Below are 20,049 nucleotides of genomic sequence, written 5' to 3'. Positions count from 1 at the left end.
TGTTGAAATAGGAGCGGCAGGGCTGCGTCCCCAGCACCCGGCCGCCCGCATGGCTAGCTCATGCCCGAAATAACAACACACAAACTGTATTCATTTAAGAACTGCTTGGCCTGAACTCTAGCCCTTACAGGCTAATTCTCGCACCTGGACTAGCCCATTTCTAATGATGTGTGTAAGCATCCCAAGGTGCGCTTACCGGGAAGATTCTAGCCAAAGTCCATCGTGGTGTCTCTGCTCCAGAGAGCAGAGCTCTTGGGTCTACCCGGGAGAGCTGAGCATGGCTTCTCTCAGGAAGCAGAGCAGAGTCTGACCTCATTTCCTCTTCCGCCCAGCATCCTATTCTGTTTGTTCCTCCCACCTATGTTCCAACCTATGAGGCCAGCCAAGCAGTTTCTTTAATTAACCAATGAAATCAACAGATTGATATATGACACTCCCACATCATATTAATATGTATGAGTAGATTTTTATAAAATGGAATAATATGTGTGTGCATGTGTATATGTGTGCATCTATATAATATACAGTGGTTAACACTGCATCTCAAGTTATTTTAATTTTAATCTTTTGGCTTATCTGAATTTCCTCATTTTCATAGTAGTTGAATTTTTAATTTTTTTCTAAATGGAATCATTTCCTGTTATTTTACAAAAATGATTCAAGACACCAAAAAGTCTCCACAAGATGTCTGAAGAGCGAGATTGACTCACCCTCCCCGCACCATGCCCACGTGTGGCCGGAAAGACAACTCAGAGCGAGGCATCCCAGAGCAACTTGTGGACCTAAAGACTGTGGAACCCTCTGGAAACAACAGAGGAAGCTCTTCTGGGCAGAAGAGGCCGGAGACATGAACGTGAAAATCGTGGCTCAGGATAAATAAAGGTCATGTCACTGAGCCTAATGTGATGAGGAGACATGGCCTCTGCAGGAACTGAGGGCCTAAGACAGGTAGACGGGGCAGGAAAGAGAGGCAAGGGCCTCCCGTCGCCAGGCACTAAGTATGGAGAACATGAGGTAGCTGCCTTTTTGACAAGGAGAGGAAGCCCATGAACAGCAGTTATAAGCAGAGAAACCCCCAGGACCTGGGTGTTGCAGGCCTGGTGTAGTACCAGTCATCTGATGCCTGCCACCTATGGGGCACATGTCCAGGACAGCAGGCTGAAGGCCCAAGTGCATTGTGAGCACTGGTCCTTCTGGTCCCTCCCCTTCACACCAGTTTGCAGCCAGAATCCAAAGTAGCCCACACTGGACCATGTGCCCTCAAATACCCCTTTCAAGGCAGGTGATACACACACACACAGGGAGGGGGAGGAGGAGGGGGAGGGAGAGAGACAGACAGACTATGGCAGGTACCATCCGTGTGACCTCAACTAACCTCTCCCAATTCAGTCCTATATCTGCAAAGATCACATACTAAAGGAGGCTCAGAGGATTCAATGAGAGGAAAATGTGTACAGATAACCCACAAAGTACAAGGGCCCAGGGCAGCCTGGGGCTCAGTAAAGTTACTGCCCAGAGAATCATCATTTTCTTATAATCCATGTGTGTTGCACATACTCCAAATGTGTGCACACATGCATGCCAGGTCAGAGGCCAACCGCGAGTGCTGGTCCTCACCTTCCATCTTATTTGAGACACAGTCTCTTGAATTGTGTTTTATTCTCTTCCTGCTGTATTTGTGAGCTTCTAGGACTTCTGCTTCCTATCTCGTGGTAGGAACCCTGGGATTACAGACATGCAGTATCACATCTCGCTTTACCTAAGTGCTGGGGATTTGAACTCAGGTCCTCAGGCTTCCACAGCAAGTGCATTTCCAGTGGGCAGAGCCATCTCTGAAGTCCTGTACAGGGCACTTAATGTCTCAACTTCCTTTATCTTCAAATGCATGAAAGGACATATTTTCTCTGGTTGCCCCAAGGACAAGCCAAAGTAGTTCAATCTCATCAATAATTTTTTTATGAAGCTCCTCCTCTGGGCACAATATAGCAACCCACAGCTTCTCAAACAGGGGTGGCAAGGGTCATGAGGAAAACAGGGAGGAGACTCGCAGAGAGCCGGGCAGAACACTGCAGTTCCACCAGGTACCAGAGCAGGACGAGGTGAAGTTTGCCCGGAGGGAGGGAAAAAATGTACAGCCATGAGAAGTCAAAAAAGGCAACCAGGGCACCTTGTGGACAGATTCTGGGAAGGTGGAGGGAGCTGAGGTAGCAACGGTGTGCCAACCTCAGTCTCAGGCAGCATGCCCAGGGGTCAAGGGGAATGGGCAGTGAATCTCATGGGAAGAGGCACTTCGGATGTTTGCACATGGCTTCCCATTCCACAGCCCCAGGCAATCACCCTGTTCCTGGGACAGGAACAGCTCAGCAGCTCCTGGTAGCAGGCGTGCCAGGGCTTCTTGTGTCCCCGCGGCCTGCCTTCTGCTTGGTTTCCTTATTTAACAGCGGTCTGGGCCGGATTCGGGAATGGAGAAGATGAGGTCTCTCTGCCAAGGACTTTCAGGGGTAAAGCAGCCTTTCAACACAGCCAAGCCCTCCTCCCCAAGAAACACTACGTTGAATGTTCCTCCCACAGAAGCTGCATGCCTGGCCCAGTCTATCAAGGTCTCCTGGCTTGGTACTCTGTTTTTCTACTCCAGAGGTCAGGTAAAAAGAAAAAGATGGCTTCTCATATATGTAATTAAAACTACTTCATCCAAAAGAGCCAAAATTTGCCTTGACTTTCGGGAGATTCCCATGATCCCACACTGAAACAAGTAATTGAAAGAAGACCTCTGGAGAGAGTTCAGCAAATCATGTCCTGTGGATCAAATCCAGGCCGCTGGCTGTTGCAATAAACAAAGTTTTATTAGAATTCAGCTTTGCGCATTTATCTCTGCTCAGTATTGTCTGTAGCTGCTTTCATAATAGAAAAGCCTGAGTGATCCTGATGGTCCCAGACACTCCCTGGCCTTTTACAGAGAAAGTTTCACTTCACCTGTAGAGGCAGACACAGAGATATATCTGGGTTCTGGAGAGAGGGCTCAGAGATTAAGAGCGCTGACTCCTTGTCCAGAGGATGTGGGTTCAAGTCCCAGCACCCATGGGGCAGCTCACAACCATCTGTAACTCCAGTTCCAGGGAGCCAATGCCCCTGTCTGGGACTACATACACAAGGTGCACAGACACATGCGGCAGATACCTATGCACAAAATCAAAATGAACCTGAAAAAAAATTTTAATATTTTGAATTAAAACTCAAGAATTGATAAAACTTTATCTTGATTTTTTTTTTTCAGTAACTGGACTCCCAGCTTCTTTTGCTTTGAGATAAGGACTCATAGCTAGCCCAGGCTGGCCTCCGACTGTCAATCATCCTGTCTCAGCCACCCAAGTGTTGGAATTATAAATGTTCACCACCATACCCCTTACAATAATTACACATCTTTAAAGCCCCTTATGCATTGTTTTACTAGAGATGACACATGACATCTTAACTTGTCAAAACTACAAAGCAGATGTGCCCAACCATTTCGACACTGAGATTTGCAATCTTGTAATCTATGCAATTGACGGGTTTTTGTTTGTTCTTTAAATCACACACAAAAAAAAAAAGCTCCTCATTTTCAGCACATTTACAATTCTGTGTTGGATCACATTCATAACTAACCTTGGCTGTATGGGGCCCACGGGTCACAAGTCAAACACAGCAACTATAAAACCTTTTATATAAAATCCTTTCAACTATATCCAAAATAAAACAAAGCACTAACACCCAGTGTTTTCCTGGCTCAGCTCCAGGGCTCAGGCAAACAGCGTTGAGTCCTCTTAAGGATTTTGAGTCTGTCCACTGCGCTACCTCTAGATGGTGACATGGTTGCTCTTCTTTACCTATGTCTTGTATCTGCGCCGCCTTTCCATCTATGTGTAAGCGCCTTAGCGGTTATCTTACACCATTTAACTTTCATTCTTTATCGGTTCCCTTAATTAAAGAAGGCCCTAAACCAGTGTTTGCCATTTGCCGGGCAAGGCATCTTTGAGATGACTGATGTTTTGGGTCTACCCGCTATCTCTCTTTCCCATCAAGGGGTGTGCGGGCGGGGGTTGGGGAGGGGGGAGAGGACCCATGTTTTTACCCAAGGCCATGGTTCCCTTTTCATTTTCCTCCTTCACTTTTCTCAATCCCCTGCATTCACCCTGATAATCTCACAGCTGAGCTTAAACGTGTTTCTAAGAACCTGCTTTGGTGGCTAGTGTTGTCAGTCAACACCTTCGCTTTTATGGGCTTCCATGTTGCCTGCGGCTTCTCCGAAGCCCAGCACTCTATATAGCCCGGAGGTAAGGCTCTGCCGGTGTCTCACTGGGCAGCCTTTGTGGGAAAGGTCTTTCATTACAATCCGAAAGTGTACATTACTTCCCCTAGTAATAGTTAGATACAAAAACATGAAAAGATCATCACGTCATTTATTTCAAGAGAAAATGTGCCATTGACACACACCAACTGTAACCAGTCTCCCCCACCCCCAACTCAAGGCAATCCTCCTGCCTCAGTCCCCTGAGGCATTATGGGTAGGAGCCACCATGCCTGTCTTAGGGTTTTTTTTTTTTAAAGAAATTTTATTTATTTATTATGTATACAACATTCCTTCCATGTATGCTTGCCAGAAGAGGGCACCAGATCTCATTACAGATGGTTGTGAGCCACCATGTGGTTGCTGGGAATTGAACTCAGGACCTCTGGAAGAGCAGTCAGTGCTCTTAACCTCTGAGCCATCTCTCCAGCCCTGTCTTAGGGTTTTGTTGCTGTGAAGGGACCATGGTCATGGCAACTCTTATAGAGATTGGGGTGATTTACAGGTTCAGAAGTTTACTCCATTTTCACTGTGGAGGGAAGCAAGGCAGCATGCAGGCAGACATGGTGCTGGAGAAAGAACTGAGGGTTCTACCCCTGGATCAGCAGGCAGCAGGAAGAAGACAGTGAGCCAGTGAGCCTGGCTTGAGATTCTGAATCCTCAAAGTCCACTCTACAGTGACACACTTCCTCCAGTACAGCCACACCTACTGTAACAAGGCCACACCTCCAATAATGCCACTCCCTATGAGCCTGGGGGGGGGGGGCATTTTCATTCAAACTACCACAATGCTCCTCTTCAATTTCTTCACAGACCAGAGTTTTGACAAATCTTTTTTAGCCACCAATATTCTAGGCAGATAGCATGTAGAAACAGAGGAGTAAAAATGTCATTGTTAGGGCGTCACACTGGATTTAACAGGTTCTGACTGACCCTGCTCTAACAGCTACGACCTCAGCCAGACTGCCCATGCTGAGTCCAGTCTCCCTGTCTCTGCTTCCCCCTCAAGAAACTGCTTTGTTGGAGTTGTAACCTCGGTGGGTTCCAGATGTCCTAGAAAAATCAGTGCTTGTGGAAAGTCCTGCCCGGCATGTCCGTTCCTCAGTATTGAGAATGCTCTCACGGGTTCAAAACCTAATTCCAATTGCCAGGCTTCTAGATTAACAGTTTCTCAGCCTGTGGGCGTGACCCCTCTGGTGGTCGACTGATCCTTCACAGGGGTCAAATATCAGATATCCTGCATAGCAGATATTTACGTTGCAACTAATAACAATAGCAAAAGGATAGTTATGAAGTAGTTATGAAGATGATTTTATGGTTGGGGTCACCACCAACATGAGGAACTAAAATATATTAAAGGGTCACAGAATTAGGAAGGCTGAAAACCACTGTTCTCAGTTGTTACAGAGAGCCTAAGATGGATCCTTCTAGCTGATGCAACTGACTTTCACATAGAGCATGAACCTTGGGATTCCACATCCACACACACACTCCTTTTGTCAGTGGGAGTGGGTAGTATATGTTACCGTGGCGACATAGACCAATCCAGTCTTACCTTGTCCTTCTTCGCTTAGACTGGAACCATTCGACAAGTCATTTTATTAACTGGTGTTAACTAGCATAACCAGCACATGGTACTGTGTGGTCATTTTAGCCTAGGAATACACACAGCAAGTGGCACAGCAGACCCCTGTGGATACCACACAAGGCTCTGCACAGCCCTGGCTGTGAACGGTGCTGCCGTCCCCACCCACAAGGTGTGCAGAGGGTAATAGAGCAGAAGCACCGTGTGGGGAGGTCCTTCATGATTTGCTGATGGGATCTTCAGGTAATTTGAAGACCAATAGATCTTTGGGCTATTTTGAATTCCAATAGATCTTTAGGTTATTTTGGCTTCCCATAAATGTGATTCCCTCAGGAGAGCACACAGGTGGGACATAATGCCACTTCCTCAGAGTATAAACAGACAGAAGTCAGGGCAACATACAGAACAGCAATTACTGACAGAAATCGTGGACTTGCTGTTAGGAGAGCCTGCCACAGCCTCCAATGCTCACTCTGCAGCAAGGACACTTAGCTCCTGTGTGCTGGGGCCCAGAAAGAAGCTGTCTGACAAGACTAGCAAAAAGCAAAAGGTTTTGTTTCTTCCCAAGTATATTTCTGTGCCCCAAAATGTATTTTAAGTGGCTATTTTCACAAGGGCAATATTACTCACTGTATCGTAATGTTGTTATAGACTTCACGCTGTCGACCTTATTGCTACTCAGATGAAGACACCTGAATGAGTACTCACTAGTCCAGGACCTACAAGCTTTCTGACCAGACGTTTCAAATCCTTTACGACTACTGAAAATCTCATTCTATATGGATGAAATAGATTCTTTCAGACACTTACTAAAGTGAAGGAAACCAAAAAGTTGTTTATGTAACTTAATAGTTTGGAGGTTAAGTTAAATTACCAAACAGTCGTACCGAGATTTCTAGCAACATGTTCTGTTGTTGGCCACACAGACCCTAACTTTACCCCTGCTGTTTAAGCACATGCTCACCCCTTACTCTACACTCACTGCTGGGCAGAGTGGTCTCACGGGAAATCCCCTGTATCATCTGACAGACACAGTCTCGAGGCCGGCTTTCCCGAAGACCTGCAACATACTAGCCCAATAGCTAATGGCCAGTGTGTCAACCTCTGCCGGCTAAAAGGGCCGCAATGAGAATCTGATAGAGCTGTGGAGAAAAACTGGCCTTCAGTGAGATGATGCGTTTATACTCCTAGCAGGGCTGGGAACATCTCAGTCAGTAAGGGCTAATGCAACAGGCACCAACTCTTAGGTTCAGTCCTCAGTCTAATATACATCCAGCCCGGTAGGGCACACCTGCAATTCTAGCACTCACCTGTGATGCACTTGGGAGGTGGAGGCAGGAGAGTCACTCTCAGTCACATAGTAGCCAGTCTGAGATACCTAAGACTGCCTCAAAAAAAAAAATTTCATAGCATACACATAGAGAAAAAGCAGCTATCTTGCTGCCCCTTTCAATATATGCCATTTATACACATCCGCACAGTTTAGCTTCACCTCTCAGCTGTAAGTATATGGGGGTGTACACCACTGTTTAACTAGTACTTGGAGCAGGGGGACAACGTGATTTTTCCCAAGCCCACTGAAGACAGTAAGAAGGCTCTGGCCTCCTGGCCCATCTGTCCATCTACTTCACACAGCGAATTAAGACCCCTCTGTCTAACGCACTTTCCAATCAGTTGCGGCAGGAGAATAAACAGCTCTTGCCACTTCGATCCATCTTGTACATCCACTGTCCACGAGCACGCTAAAATGTATTTCTAGGGACAGCCTTGGGCCTGGAACAGGTCAAAATCCATAGACATGCAGGACACATAGTTACCATACATGGCCTGTTCCTATATGTTCTTTGTAAGAAAGCCAACCAGCACAGGCTCTGGTTTGATGGTGTAAGGGGGCCCTTTTGTTGCCTGGACCTGCTGCAGACCAACGGTGAACTCTTAATGTCAAGGTCATCTGAATGTTGTCCTCTATAACTTGTGCTTCCCCTTTAAGGAAAGCATGACCAAGACTGATCAGAACTGCACAACTCCCACCACAGTGCCAGAAAACCATCTATTTCCCCTCCCATGGGCTCCTGTTAGACCACCTTCAATGACCGTGCGTGCTTTCTCTACATTACATGGACCCAGCACGTAGCCCAGCCACTCAAGAAGAGTGGAACAGAGCTAGAGACACAGGACCCAGGACCAGGGTTTCACTGAAGCCACCACCACCTCCCCCCCCCACACACACACACACTTCCAGAGGCTCTGCCTTGTACTAACAGGCTATGAGAAGAAAAGCCCTCGAGCAGGTAAAGCATCAAATTGTCTGCTGCTCATTTGGCTTGGCTATTATATGCTCGGGCTGTTTGTCTCCAGCGAGCACACATGCAACCCGATGGCACTTTGTCATTTTAGGAACACTTCTAATATTTGCTGTATTTAAGAAATACAATAGTCATGTCAGTTCACTCTTGATAATCACCTACCACGTACCTAGCTGAGACGTCTCCCAAATCATCCGTCGCATCCTGACGCTGACCACAGAAGCAAAATGGAGACACGAACTTTAAATTCTTACCCTCACTATTTTCAACAAATACACCTGTCATTTCAAGAGCCATTTCCTTGGGTTGAGAAGAGCACGGTGGCAGGGGCTGGGGGCAGAAAAGACAAGCACGGACAGACAGACAAGTGCTCAAGAGAAACCAAGCAGCAAAGACAGCATGGAGGCCAAACACTTGCTGACACCTCAGACTGAGACAAATCTTCAAAGCTCACCTTGTGCCATGGCTGAGTAACCAGTGTTTCTGTCTTGGTAAATCATTGATAAAAGAACCATGTTGGAGTCCCCAGACCTCAAACAAGTGGGCAGTGGGGACTGCCAAGCCAAGGTGGTAGCCAGATTCCTCTCAGTCCTTGACTCTGTGACAGGACAGACCTGGAAGGCGCTGGCTTGCACCCTTCCGAGCCGGCTGTAAGCAGGTGGCAGGCCACCTCTCTAGCCCTGTGGTACATCCATGGCTCTTTAGTGGCTCCTCCTGAAATCTCCCGTCTGGGCACGCACCAGGCCAGAACCTCTCAGGCAAATGTCAGTGATTACTCACTGCCAGGTGGCTCCTGATGACGCTAGGGAACTTAGGTAGCAGCGGAGAATCAGAGATTGACAGGGCAGGGGCAGTGAGTCAGAGGAGGAGGGGTGCACTGCAGCTGAACAAACAATAGAATGGGGAAGGCGGAGAGGGCAAGGAACAGACGGATTAAAAGGGGAAGAGAAATTTGACGGTACCCTTGCAGAGAGTGCCTTCGTCTTTATGTGTATGTGTGTGCATGCGAGTGCATGTGGGTGCACGTAAGTACACGTGTGTGGAGATCAGAGGTCAACACGGGATGTCTTTCTTAATCACTCTCCACTTTCCTTTTTTCTGATAGGGTCTCCCACTGAATTTGGAGCTCACCAGTTTGGCGAGGATGGCTGCCTGGCTGACTAACGAGCTTCACGGATCTGCCTGTCATTGTTTTCCTAGCACTGGGATTATTAGGTGAACACGTCACTATGCTCAACTTTTTACATGGGTACTGGGGACCTGAACTCAGGTCCTCATGCTTGCTGAGCAAGCATTTTACCCACTGAGCCATCGTCCCGGCCCCTGAGGATACTGTTAAGACCTCTCTTTTCCTCCAACATTGAAAACATACCTGTGGTCTCTGGTCTTTGTGCTACATCAAGAAAAGCAGGGAAGCTGATTTTTCAAAACTCAAATAGCCACCCTTTGCCCTCAGCAGTTAGAAGAAGGCACCTAAGAAGGCCACCAAAGGCAAGAGCCACACTGTGTGCCTTTGAGCAGCGCCCCTGGGTCGGGTTTCTCCTCAACCTCTCCCGCCTCAAGCCCTGAGAGCTCCCAATGGTGACAGCTGAGTCTACTCAGAGCTGAATGCTTGAGGAAGTGACAAAATGACTCAGAACAATTGTGCAGAAGTTTTGTTTTTTTTTTTTTTTTAAAGTATAAGCGGCTGCGTTGTGGGACCCAGACATTATGAAAAGGTGACAATGTGCTCTGAGGAACAAAAGGCAGAAAAGCTGTGTTGAGGTGTGAACGCACCTTCATTCAGTCTGCACAATGGAGTTCCCACTTGACGATCTGCACACAAACAACATTGTTGAAACAAGGCATCCACATGACTGCCCAGTGGCTAACGTCTGGGCAGGCCTTAGTGGAGCGGCTTTTACACCACATCCTCCCCACTCTTGGTAAATATGAAAGATTAGATAACATTCAAGGCACCCAAACAGTAGCAAGCCCAAATTAGACCGCCACTGTGCTATTATTTTAGAAGAAAAGGAACAAGACACAGTCACAGACTGATCTGCTGGAGGGGCGGAGGGAGGGGGGAGACGGGGAGCTCAGCATGAGGCTCGGCTCATGGCAGCCTGGGGGACCACCACTACTTAGGCACCCCTGCACTGAGAGGATAACCACCCCCTCCTAACCCACCAGACGGCCGTTTGTCTCAGCAACCAGGCCTACAACAGTTTAGCTGAGGCTCAGTATCTGAAATCAGCCTCTTCCCAGATTCACTTTTCCCCCAGTAATTACAGAAAATAAAAGTTTCTGCGACATCCCAACATCATCATACAGTGAAGCCAGTGGTATTCAGGAATGTGCCAATGCCATGCAACCATGAAAGTAATTAATATATTCTGGTAGAAACCTAATAATTGTTTGCCATGGGGTGGGGAGTGCTGTTGATTAACCCTCTCCGTGTCTTTTAGAACATGAAAGACTAGAAGAAAAGCGCTAGTAGCTAGTTTCACCTGGGCTGGCAGACGAGAAGATAAAAACCAAGTTTCAAATGCCACTGGAAGGCAGGAGAGAAGGCTCAGTGGGTGAGATGCTTGCTGCCATAGCATAGGAGGACTTGAACTCAGCTCCTCCGCGCCCAGTTTTAAAGCCAGGTGTTGTAAGATGCACACGTAATAGAAGCACTGAAAACTCAATGCCGGGAGGATCCCCGGCGTTTGCTGGTCAATCAGTAGGGACAAACAGGTTTGTCCCACGCTCAGTGAGAGACCCCATCTCAAAAACGTCAGGTACACTGACACAGAGGAAGACATCCAAGGCTGACTTCTGGCCTCCACACACAAGTGAACATGGACTTTCACACAAACTTGCACATATACATGAACATGTACATACACACGCACACAGACAAGACCACATGATCAAACAACCATGACACTTTCCGTATCATCAGTACTTGATATTAATTCTGAAATGTCAATAATGTAATGTCAGCACCAAGACTAACAGTCCAAACAGTCTAAGTCGGGGCTATAAACTCAGGGATCACAGATGTCCTTACGGGGAAACCTCGCACAAGGGCATCGCATTGCTGATCCCTGCCACACACCCCAGGATTCTGTGCAGTGTTATATAAGTGTATGAGCAATTTTCTAGAGGTTTCTAGGGGGTTCTAAAGCTTTCATCCCATTCTCAAAGACCCACTCTACATAGTTACCTAAATAAAGTACCTAACCTTCCTGACCTTCACTCATCAAGACCTTAAAAACCTCCACACATCTGAGAAGTTTTAACATCAATCAGTAGATGCTGTGCCAGACCACAGATAACCAGTGCTGATGCCAATCAGATTTTTCTAGAGTTTGATTTTCTTCTAAGCAGCTTGTCTAATATTAGCCAAAGGATTGCTCTCGATCAGAAATTTGGTAGAGGAATAAGCAGGGAGATGTATCGTCTCAGGGCTTACACTCAGACCAATGCAAAAGTCTGGTGACTTTAGCCAAGGACAAAGCCATTGTCAATCAGGCCAGGACGTGGGACGAAATCTACCCAACACTCCTACTGAATCCACCATGGGTCCATTCCCCCTAAGAATGTTCTAGAAACTTCAAGGAGGGTTCAGACTGAGGGGAAGGGTTTGACCTGAGAAATTCAAATTCTGTACTTTCTTCTCTGCCACAGAGTGGAATTATGGGAGGCTTCCATAACTGTTTACCACCGGGCAGGGGAGCTTAAAAAAGGAAACCCAGACGCAGAACTGGAGGGCTGGAAGTATGGAGGATGAAGAGGAATGGCCCAGGAAGATCACCACTCAGCCCCATCTTGACTTTCTGCAGGTGTGACAACACGGGAAGCTGGGGACAAGGAGTGCAGACTGCAGACCCCATTCCACCACCTATGGTGACCAGCTACTTCATCCCCCTGGTGAGGATAAGCGGATCCCTCTTAAGAGTCTCATCTCAGACAGGATGAGAACACAATCATGGCTCCTGCTTGGAGCCAAGGGAGAGAAAGTGCAAGAAGCTGCAAACTGATGTGGCCAGGTGACGGGTGCCCGGGGGGGGGGGGGGGGGGGGGGGGGGGGGGGGGGGCATCTCTGTAAACAGACATGGCCAGGTGATGGGTACCCTATTTGGCAAGCATCTCTGCCCAGTCAGGGTCAAATCCTTGGGTGGCTTCATCTCTGTGGGTCTCCAAGTCACTTTCCTGTTAGTCATCGCCGCAGCCGTGAGGAGAGGGCTTGTAATTATCCCTTCAACACTTGGGTGCCTGACAGACAATGCTCCACCTGACAAGCCCTGCCCCCAGCCCTGCTCTCTGGGGTGATTCACTCTGCCGCCCTACAGCGCAGCCTCTTTGTGGCTTCGGGTTTTTTTTGTCCTTCGTTTTTGATTTGTGATTCTGAAGCCGACTTTGAGTAGCAACTTTTTTTTTCTTCCAGAAAAACAAACAAACAAAAAACCAGAATGTAAAGGGAAAGTGCAGAGATGAGTGAAAGAGCAGAGACATGGGGACGCAGGTGGGCAAAGGACCGAGGGATCCCTGAGGAGATGTCACAAAGGGACCACGGAACCTGAAGATGGAAGGGCAGGGAAGGAAGGGAATGAAGGACCGCTATGAGGCCTCCCAACCTCACTGAGCCAGGTGCTATTGACCCCCTCCCTGTGATAACCATCAAGAGCCAAAAAGGACATGGGGTACCTGCTTTCTAGAGTCGTTATCTGATACCTCGGGGCTACTTTGTCTCTCAGGTCATCTTCTAGAACCTCTGCCTTTCTGGGGACTCCAGTGCTAGACAGCCACACATCCCAATAACATGGGAAAGCGCATGGTTTGTGCTCCATTGCAGGCAAACTCACAGCCTCGGGGCCACACACAGCCCCAATCTCATTCAGTGAGTGGTCATCATGTCTGAGGCTTCACACACAGCTGAGTTTACCATGAGATGACACTCAGGTCTGTGCATCCCAGCCCAGCTTGCTCATAGTTCAGACGCCAATAACAGCCCTGCCCACATTTCAGATTTCTCTCATTCTGGCATACAATCTGATCAGGGGAATCAGTCATGATGATGGGGATGAGGCCAGCTGCAAGAAGCAGGGAGGAAGGACATGGGCAGGGGGATTCCTTCCCAATTCCTCCCTTCAGACAGGATTCTGTCCCCAGGATGAGGGCTAGCTGCCCCAAGCTGCTTTCAGAACAGCTGCTATGGTCACATCTGCACCTCTGGGGTCTCAAGGTCATTCTACAGTACAAGTTCATGGCTTGCCAATTTTGGACTGTCTCTGATGCCCTGAATAGAAAGGGGAAGAGTGATTATCTCTAATTCTTCAGACTTTAAATGATCCTTGGTGGGACAGGACCCAGGGGTGACCTCTGCGTGTCATACCCCATTGGTCACATATCAGCCCTGATGACCAAGGACAGACTCAGAAGAGCTGAACACTGAGAGCCTGCAGTTAGGAACATGGGATGGATGGCAGATATCTAATTACCAGGAGATCAAATGTTCTTTCAGGCTGCAGGGAAAACTCAACCAAGTTGCCTCCACTAAGCCCAACTAACTTAGCATCAGGTCTCTTTTCCACGGGAGTACAGCGCTAAAATACAGAATGCTACTAGAGAGTCAAATACAAATTCTCAGCAACCTGCTCCTTCTCCAGCTTATATGCACCCCACCTCTCACCTGAGAGGACCTCTCTGACCTCTCTGAGTGACTGGACACTCCCAAGCCGGCCTTTTAAGGAAGAAAGCAGACCAAACACACAGCTTCGCTACTCAGTCTCTACAGCCAATGTATGGCAATCCCCCTGAGAAGACTTCCCTACATCGATTATGTGTTATCTGTATGACTACAACAGAGGGGGCTGGAGAGATGGGCTAGAGGTTAAGAGCACCAAAGGACTCAGGTTCAACTCCCTGCACCCATAGGGCAGCTCTCGCAACTGTCTGTAACTCCAGCTCCAGGGGATTCAACACCCTCATACACACATGCAGGCTAAACACCAATACATGTGAAATAATCGAATCATAAAAAAGACAACACTAAGTGGACCCAATTTCTAAGGCCCCTGGTGTCTGATTCTTTTTTATCCCAGAGAACAGTTCGGGAGACTTTAACCACTGACACTAACTCTAAGAAGGCTGGTGGGCACCTATGGTGTTTAAGTCCTACTCATATTAATTTCAGTAGTATTTCACTAGGACATTCATATATTTGTATGTGAATTCTTGTCTGGCACTGAATCTCCCCAAACCCCACTCCCACCCCACCTTGATGAAGATGCCAAGACTTGAGTATTTACTTGTAGATCTGTCAGGGGAGACTACTTAATCCTTTAAAAGCCGAATAACTCTGCCCAGGTGACTGATAAATCCTGATATAACAGGATTCAAACTCAGCTTGCTCACCTAGTCAAGATTTCTCTTTGGCATGCCACCGCCTAAAAGGACGGACTTCCTGAGGTGAAATCGTCAAGGGAGATGGTCACTATGGCAGAATGCCATGCCCGAGTCACTGTTTAAGGAACAAAGTATTTTGCCTTGAAGATACCATCCCCCTGGCCATTAAAACAGGGTTAGTTCAGATGACTTCTATTTTAAAATAGCTATGCTTAGCTTTAAGAAAAGACCATGAATACATCAATCCCTAAGAGCAGCTCTGCAACAGCCTACTGTCCCTAAATAAACGACGCTTAGTTTAACTTTCTAACAAATCTTATCTTACAACCCAAAAGGTCCTGGGGTAATGCTGGAAACTCAAATGTATACGCTTAAGGAATGCTGGGGCTCAAATCATACTCCCCCAAACCTTCTCCTTTAGCTTCAGCTTCTTCGCTATGTAAGCTCTTAAAAAGCAATTCATGTGAGAAACTTAAAAGGTTGAGCAAAATGAGTGGGCAGGAGTCAAATATTAAATACAAGTTATGTTCCCCTGGTTACAAGGGAGCTAACTGTCAGTGTGTATTCTTTTCTTCTGCCTTGAACACACAACGGGGCCAAAACATATCTTTAAAAATGATCAAAGCGCAAAGAACAACAACACACAGTTGCTACACTGTACATCTCGATTCCCAATGCTCTCTGTTCTACCAACACGACGCCTACAAACTGCAAAAAATAATCGCGGCCACAGCTACACTAGGTGATTACATAAAATTCCTCTCAAATCTAGAAAATTAACTGAGGCAGAAGAACTACACCAGAAGCTCTGCTCACCTTGCAGAAAACAGGTTTTCCCTTTCTCCTTCTCTTTGCATGTATTTACTTCACGGCCATAGCCCAATGCAAGTATGGGCTATGCTCCCAGGAAACTGTTCAAGCAGAAAGCGATTTGCAACAATCCAATTCTCTCCCTCACTTTAAAATACAGTACACAGAGGAGACGCTTACGCACGGCTCTTTCTGACATCCATTTCAAACTGACAAAACTGTTTTAGAGATTGACTCCCAGACCTCAGAATGAGAAAGGTGACGTTGACACTACCATAGAGCCAGTATACAAAAGTTCTCTTTGCGTCTATAGAGTGCTTCAAAATTGCTCTCAGGACCCCTCCCAAACAGACCCGAACCCTGCTGTCCTCACAACAACCTTAGACATTGTTAGCGTCCCCATCAACTTTCAGTCCTGAAAGAAAACATGCATACATGCCCGCTCTTGGATCAAGACCTGCACCCTGGAATCCCAAGCCTGCATTTACTTACATGCTTGCACAGAAAAAGACAAGTTCAGAGGCACCTGTTCCTTCTCAATGGCAGAGAAAGCAGTTTAGAGTCCGCTGCTGCTGGAAAGTGTGGAAGGCACGCACCCCCTCCTGTTCTCATCCCCAGGCAATGAAGTGAGAGAGAGGGAGAGAAAAAAAAAAAAGAAACCAATCCCAAACTGCTCTTGCCTGTCACATCCACAGGGATGTCCTAGCGCCACCAAATTCTTTCTCTGCTGCCTGGAGAAGGTGCACCCCCTTCTGCTAGATTCCTACCCCAAACTCTGAGCCTGCCTGCTCCAGAGAGGTACCAGGAGGTTACAGCAGATGTAGAAGGAACGGCAGACCCACCAAGTGACACACGTCTACTGCTAGTCCCCAGTACTTGAGGGGCTTGTCTGTGGGAAACTGCTTAACACACCTGGAGAAACCCCCCAAAACAAAGCAGAAACTCCTTCAACTCCCTCGCCCAAAGAGAAATTATTTATTCCTTTCAAACTCCCCCCTATCATAATAACATATGCCAACTGCTAACAATGCTAGAGAGAAAAAAATCCCCTACAGGAGAGGCTGACAGGGTCACACAAAGAGCTGTGACAGTAATAGGCACCCTTAAATAGAGACAAGGCAATCAATTATGAACCATTTGCAGAAATTGTGGGGCTGTCAAAAGCCTTGGTTACAGCTGCGTTTCATCAGGCCAAGCTTCGTGCCATTTTCAATGGAAATTATTCCTTATTCTTAAGGCTAGAGTACTTGTTAGTAAAATACCCCACATGGCCCAGGTTCAACCAGAATCTAATCTGAAAAGAAGTTAATGACCCCTAAGAAGATCCAGGAAGCAGAGGCAGGTCCTCTCTCTGGAGAGCAACCACCTCCTGCAGGCCTGAGCAGCTGTCTGCTAGAGGGCAGTGTGCAGGCGCCCCTGGAAGAGTTGCTCCCCGGCACAGGCAAGAAATACACCACATTGCATGAGCAACTCCCAGTTCACGTCTGTACAAACAGGAAGAAATCCTGGTAATAGATGGACTGGGGAGAGGAGGACTCAGTCGGGAAAGTGCATGCTCTGGAAGCTTGGGGATCTGAGCTGAGAACCCATGTAAAAAACATACAAGGCCTTTGGGTATCTCTACCCACCCCAGGGGTGGTAGTGGCCAGACAGGCAAATCTCAGAGCTTGCTAGCCAGTCAGTCTAGCCAAAGTTCAGTGAAAAACTGTCTTAAAATATGGAAAATGTTAGAGAACACTTAAACCCATTCCCAATGTTCATCTCTGGCATACAAATACAATAATAATAATAATAATAATAATAATAATAATAGCAAGAACAATAAAAAAAAACAACCTGGTCTGTGTGGTGGTTTGAAAGAAAATGGTTCCCATAGGCCCATAGGGAGTGGTACTATTAGGAGGTGTGGCCTTATTGGAGGAAGTGTCTGTCAATGTGGAGGCGGGCTTTAAGGTCTCCTATGCTCAAGCTGCACCCAGTGTGGCTCACAGTCTCCTGAGGATCAAGATGTAGAATTTTCTCCTATCCTTCAGCACCACATCTGTCTGTATGCCACCATGCTCCTTGCCATGGCGATAATAGACCAAACCTCTGAAACTGTAAGCCTGTGCCCAATTCAATGTTTTTTCCCTACAAGAGTTGCCATGGTCATAGTGTCTCCTCCTAACAACAAAGCCCTACCTAAGTCTGTAATCCCAACTATTAAGATCCCTAAATTTGACAATTTCCTGCCCTTTTTCTCTATATCCATCACAACTATTACTTTTGGTGGTCACTAATCCACTTGTTTCCAAGAAACAAAGAAGACGTGAACAGACAGACTGCTGGACATCAAGCTATTCTTTAGAGCACTGCAGTCCGTTATTAGACGGAGTCATGTTCAAACCTGTGACTACTTTTGACCTGGAAGAAATTGGAAGTATTTCATCTACTCACTCAGGCTAGGTGTTCCTCATCCAAAATGTTGCAAAATCCAGCATGCCAGCATGGCAGGAGAAGCAGTGTCCCACCTCTGCCCTCTGGGGCAAGGCAGCGGCCACAACACAAGTGTAGTGTTAACACTGTAAATCTTACTTCTGCATTGTGTGTACTTGGTGCATATGAAACACAAATGGACACCGTATCAACACGTGGGCCTTTTCCCCAAGATATTTCTCAGATGGAATGCAGATATATCAAGATACTCAACCTGACCCTCTTCTGATATGTTCTCTGATAGTGGTATATTGTGTTTTAATAAATAAAGCTTGTTTGAAGGGCAATGGAAACAGTCACACTACTCAACCATACAGGCCAGGTATTGGTTGCACACACCTTTAATCCCAGCAGCCACACTACTTAGCCACAGACGGTGGTGGTGCACACCTTTAATCCCAGCACTAGAGAGGAATATAAGGCGGGGTGAGATAGGAACTCTCTCTCTTTCAGTCTTAAGACTTCTTAGAGGTCAGAGCTCTCTAATGGCTTGGCTGCTTTGCTTTTCTGATGTTCAAGTTGAACCCCAGTATCTGTCTCTGGGTTTTTATTATACATGCTACATTCTCTGCTCCATTTTTTGGTGTGTGTGTGTGTGTGTGTGTGTGTGTGTGTGTGTGTGTGTGCTTTCTCCCCTCACCATTTTTTATGTTGTTTTTAAGACAGGACCTCACTTTTCTTGCTCTGGCTATCCTGGAACTCATGATGTAGACTAGGCTGGCTTCACCAGTTTTCCAGTTCTTTTATAATGGAAAATAAAACTTGTATCATCCAAATTTCCCCTCAAACTTGAGCTTTCATTTCTCCACTTCTAATGGATGTAACACTGCTCACTTGTGTTTTGCTTAGCTATGACACACACTGTCAGGGAATAGTTAGAAATGACCTTACTATGCTAATTCTTTTAACTTCTCACATCTCTTTCATTGGATTTTTTTTTAAATATTTATTTATTTTATTATGTATGCAATACTCTGTCTGTGTCTATGCCTGCAGGCCAGAAGAGGGCACCAGACCCCATGGTTGTGAGCCACCATGTGGTTGCTGGGAATTGAACTCAGGACCTTTGGTAGAGCAGGCAATGCTCTTAACCTCTGAGCCATCTCTCCAGCCCCGGATTTTTTTTTAAAATAAAAGATTAAAAAGTAAAAATTAAATTTTCTCATTAGGAACTCAAGCAAATTATCACTGAAAGAAAATCATTGTACTCAACAGTGTTGAGTGATCTTCCTCCAAGCGCTGCACTGTGCCTGAGGCCCGAGGCACCCTCACTGCCAACACAGAGCCAGTTCCATGAGTCCTTCGAGGAATGTGGCTTCAAGAAAATTAAGGCAAAGCAAACAGGACTTGTCAAGTGGATATTCTGTGATCCTCTGTTCCATGCACAGAAAAGACAGCTATAATACTGAGCTTCCTAAAAAGGTCCAACAGAGAGAAAATGGAACTGTAGCATCTTCAGAGGAAAAAAAAAAACTGTGGCCTGGAATAAGACTGGACATCCAGAACCACAGAACTACAGAAGCAGGAAGAGACCTTAGGAGCCTGATGGGAGCAAGGCTGGGCTGGAAAGATGGGGGAGGGGCTGAGCATACAGCAACCTGAGGCTGGTGGGCTCTCACCTAATCCATCTCCTCAGTGGATGCCAAGTCTGAAGGCAATGCTACATGCCACTTACCAAGGGCCCAGGCCCTCAGTGTCAGTCTAAGTTCAAATGACATGTGATTTTTACAAGAACTAGCATTTTAGAGACTGCCATTGCTGAATATCCTCTATTTCTGTTTTATATTCAAGTAAAAAAAAATAAGGACTATAAATTTGAATTATAATCTCAAATTCTAGACTGAAGGAGTAAGATCATGAACAATCGAAAAACGTAAGAATGGAAACAAAGACAGAAAATGCCACTGAGGACATGGGTGAACTGAGCTCTGGTCCATGACCGCTAAGCAGGCAAAAGGTTCCATGCTGCAGGCAATGTTTGCACCTCCCATCACAAAGCCAAACATGGAAGAGCCATGATCTATCAACTTACTCCCAGCCACATCCCCCAAAACCTCAAGGTAAGGATTTCAGTGGACTCGTGGATGCCAATTAACCATTGCAGTCTCACTCACAAGGGACTAACGTGTCAACCAATAGATGGATGGTAAATAGAATGAGGTGTCTAC

General features: G+C 46.7%; 1 protein-coding gene across 6 annotated transcripts in view; it reads right to left on the bottom strand.

The window, feature by feature from the left end:
• Tiam2 (TIAM Rac1 associated GEF 2) overlaps positions 1-20,049 on the bottom strand; it is a 234,998-nt gene that overhangs the window by 25,068 nt on the left and 189,881 nt on the right. The window contains exon 1 of one of the 6 annotated variants that reach the window (XM_050135811.1): positions 8,673-8,935. The exons of the other annotated variants lie outside the window; for them this stretch is intronic. The gene's annotated coding sequence lies outside the window, so the exon portion shown is untranslated. Of the gene's footprint in view, positions 1-8,672; positions 8,936-20,049 lie in introns of those variants that run through there. 6 annotated transcript variants of the gene reach the window in all.

Source organism: Alexandromys fortis, unplaced genomic scaffold, assembly GCF_014885135.2.
Source record: "Alexandromys fortis isolate MF-2015 unplaced genomic scaffold, M_Fortis_MF-2015_v1.1 scaffold_23, whole genome shotgun sequence".
Lineage (NCBI taxonomy): Eukaryota > Metazoa > Chordata > Mammalia > Rodentia > Cricetidae > Alexandromys > Alexandromys fortis.
Note: the sequence above shows the minus strand (reverse complement) of the source record. Positions and strands in the feature narration are given on the sequence as shown.